Here is a 3,935-nt window from a genome sequence, read left to right as displayed (position 1 = left end):
CCTGAACAAGCAAGGCCTGAGCTGCTGGTCCAACATCCTTGGTGCACAAAGAAAGAGGAGAGGAGAGGAGCAGGAAGGAAAGGAGAAAGAGAGCCTTTTGTTTCAAGCCAAAGGGATCTACTTGGTGTAAAATCATCAGTCTCAAATAGGGAAACAATCAATACACACTGTGTTTCAATGACAGAGTCCCCTGACTTGTCCTGCCCACTTGAAAGGACAGCCACATTCCCACTATTTCACCTGTCACAGGACCATTTCATGTTCCAGGCCTGCATATATGCCGCTACCGAATTTGTCTTCTATTCTGTTGCGTTATTAGGTTTGTATAGGATGAAATACACATCAATTTGATCCTTCTATGACTGTGCAAGCACACACTGAGTGGTATTCTTTACACAAATAACGATATGGACTCAGTGCTAACATCTCCAACACATTTCCATTCTATCTTAAATAGTCTCTCTCTCCCTTCCCACTGCTCCAGCCATCCTACTTTCCACTTTCTGAGTTTATGCATTTGTCTACTCTAGTTTCCTCATGTATGTGTATGTTTTTCCAGGTGTGTCTTCTTTCAAAAAGCATATTACTTTTTCAAGGTCCATCCATTTTGTAGCATATTATAAAATTTATGATTTTTTATGTCTGAATAGTTTTCCATTGTCTGCACAGTTCATATTTTATTTATCCTCTCATCACTTGATGGACTTTTGGATGTTGTCTCTATGGCTACTGGTAAAACTGCTATTGCGGACATATGGTGCATGATTTCTGTTACTTTAATGGGGATACTTGTCATTCTGCATTTGTCAATCTCATAGAATCCTAAAACACATAGAAGGTGTTTCAACCTAAACTGTGGACTTGACTTCATAAGAAGTATTGATGTTCTTTCATGAATTGTGACATATGTAATATCCTCATGTATGATGTTGTGAATGGGGGAAAGTGGAGCGGTGGTATATTGGAATTTGCTGTATTACCTGTTCAAACTTTATGTTAAGTGAACCTGTTGTCAATCATGTCTACTATTTTCTCAAAATCTGGAAACACTGTTTCAGGGGAAATCTATATTGATCTCTGTTCAAAAGGTAGCCAACGGGCATACATTCAGGTACTAGACACTTGTGTACCATTCAGCATGGATCCTGAATTGATACAGAAATGCTTCCTAATTTCTATAGTTATTGTACTATGATTGACTTAAGGAATTTAAATTTGTAGCCATGAAATCACTGAAAAACCTGCCTAACATTTTATACTGTTCTGGTTGTACAGGACAGTGAATGAAAAAATTATTCTGAATCAACTTAGTAAATTTCTACAGTACCTTCCTCTGGTACAGAAAAAGTGTACACCCTGATATGCGACCAGAAGCGGTCTCTTTTCTTCATGGATATTGTTGTCCTGAGCGGCACATCTTCTGCTTCATTGCTACAACGATTTCCTGGGTAATTCAGAGAAATAGAGAATAAGGTTGGCATCTTGCTGGCAGAAGACCATAGAACAATTGGTCATACTTTACTCATAGTTCAACCTTCCATTCTCCCTACACTCAACATCTGCTTGATAAATTTCATGCATCAAAAAATGGACTTAGGAAGATGTTGAGCTTTGGTTTGCACTGAAAACGGCCCACAGCCAGTTTGGTGGGCCAATCCTGTTATTTAGCAGAGACATTAAGAGAAATGCAGTAAAGCACAGTCACCACATGTTATGGCCAGGGTTGACATCACAATAAGAATCTACAGACACCTGACAGAGGTAGGAGAGGATTCCGTTCCTCCATTTCCTGTTCTCACATGTGAACATGTTAATATGCTGTGCTCATTTGTGTGCTGTGATGGGGCTAAAAGTGATGTACTACAAGTGAATCCTCGAGAACAATAAATGTTGGGTGCTTCACAATTGCTCTGTAAGTGTTCTGTTACTGCATGTATGCAGAAGGAGCTAGACAAATAATGGTTTACTCCAGAGAGGAGAGTTGGAGGGCTGTATCATGTCGGAGGGTGTAAGTTCAGTCTCTCACCTTCCCATGGGAATGATTCTCTACAGTTCAGAGAGTACGTATATTATCTACTCTAGTCATCCCCATGTCAGCACTGTTGGGAGGGCAAGCAGTGGCTGTCACTCATATTTTACAGAGGTGGAGACAGTAATAAGGGACACGAAGTGACCTGATTGGAGTGTCTGCCATGATGTGTGACGAATCCTGGACTGCAAGGTAGTTAGCTCTCTGGGTCAGAGATCCCTGACCACCTGAGATCTTCCCAGGGTCTGTGAGGAAGTGCTCTGGACCTCTGAATCAAGAGCTGTCCTCACAGACATTCTCCTGTCCCAAAGTTTCTATGGGAGACAGTGGGTGCTTGGCAGGAGGGGGTCTGTGCTACAAAAATAATCTGAATCCTAACCCAGCATCCTGCCTCTCTGTTTCAGTTGACAGAAAATATGGTGCAGTTTTTCCAAATCAAGCCCCAATGGAAGACCAGGGAAGTGCACCTTTGGCCATCCTCCCCTAGCTTTTCAGAAAGTCACCTTTCTGAACGGCATTCCCAATAGCCATTTGACCACTCACATGGACGAGTGATCTTCTTGGTACCAAAGCTGATTCAAAATTTTGGGATTCCAAACCAACTGCCCCACTATGACTCAGACAAGAATTCACTACCCTTCAACTGGCCAACCCTGGATAAGAAGTTCATGGGGATGAACAGGAAAGTTACCATCTGTGCTGGGGCTTGCTAATGGAATGAATTAAATCTACAATGCTCAGAGTCTTACTACTGATCTGAGGAAAATCCTGAGGGCCCTGGAATGAGTTCTGGCCTAGAGGCCTAGAGCAAGCTTGGATGCAGTGGCTGCAGAAACACCTCCTTGCTCCTTTCTTCCTCTCCCATATCTAGTCTTTATTCTTAGATCTCTTTATCCTATCTGGACATTGTACATGCAGAGGGCAGATTCCTGTCTCTTCTTAGAGGTCTCCTCCTTGTGCACAGCCTGGAGACCCCACTTCAGGTCTCCCTTTGATGGTTATCAAACAGTCCATTATTTAGTTGCCAAATATTCATTCCACCGACCCAGTGGCATGTTCCCTTCTCCATTGCACTCAGGCATCACCCAGACAGCTCACTGTCCCTTCCATATCATCCCAAGAAAATACCCAAGAAATCCCAGTTTATTTCCTTCTAAAATGTCCCGATTTAGACTACTCATAACTATGTTCAGACTTTGACATCTGCATTGAGGAAAGTTGAGCTCAAATGCCCTTCCATGTCATGTCTGTTGCTGGAGTGGAATCAAGATTCTCCTGACCCAATGAGAGCCGTGTGGGTGCATTCACTGTGTGTGTTCCCAGTAAGACTGTGTACATAATAGGCATTCACAAATAGCAGTTTTCAGTATTGAGGAAGATCTTTATGAAAGCCAGCTCCATGGAAAAATCAAATGTAGAACTTAAGTATTACAGCAAAATAAGATACTACATTCATAGAACTCAGTTGACAGGGGTGGAGGTGAACACCAAGAGAAAAGTTCAGTAAAAAATAGCCTACTTGAAAGAACAGAATTCAGAAAATCAATAGGAACATACTTAAAGAACAGCAATTCACATTTCCTGTCATGGGGAACTTCTTACCAGTGACCAAGCTGCAACAGCTCAGCTCGCACAGTGACAGGAAAGGAAGCAAAGGTGCATCATCACATCTCCATGGCAATGAGTCATCAGAGAACTTTCAGAGTGAAGGCACCTCTACATTCTGTGGGTCCAGCTTGCTCCTGTCTGACCTAGTGTGTGTCCTCACGGGCAAGTGGGCCATTTAAGATGGTATGTTTGGTTTCAAAACCTGATTCCTATCCCACACCATATTCTTTGTTTGTGAAGACAGGGATAATAGAAAAAAATGTCCTGCCTTCTAATGAAGTTAACAGTGAAATTTTCA

At 42.1% G+C, this 3,935-nt stretch overlaps 1 long non-coding RNA gene across 1 annotated transcript; it reads left to right on the top strand.

Moving 5' to 3' along the window:
* Nucleotides 1–1,790: 1,790 nt before the first annotated feature.
* On the top strand, nucleotides 1,791–2,771 carry LOC122237335. The gene is made up of 2 exons (XR_006215756.1): nucleotides 1,791–1,912; nucleotides 2,434–2,771. It is a non-coding gene; the product is annotated as an uncharacterized LOC122237335 (long non-coding RNA).
* The last annotated feature ends 1,164 nt before the right edge of the window (nucleotides 2,772–3,935 follow it).

The sequence above is a fragment of the Panthera tigris genome, chromosome A1 (genome assembly GCF_018350195.1).
Source record: "Panthera tigris isolate Pti1 chromosome A1, P.tigris_Pti1_mat1.1, whole genome shotgun sequence".
NCBI lineage: Eukaryota > Metazoa > Chordata > Mammalia > Carnivora > Felidae > Panthera > Panthera tigris.
Note: the sequence above shows the minus strand (reverse complement) of the source record. Positions and strands in the feature narration are given on the sequence as shown.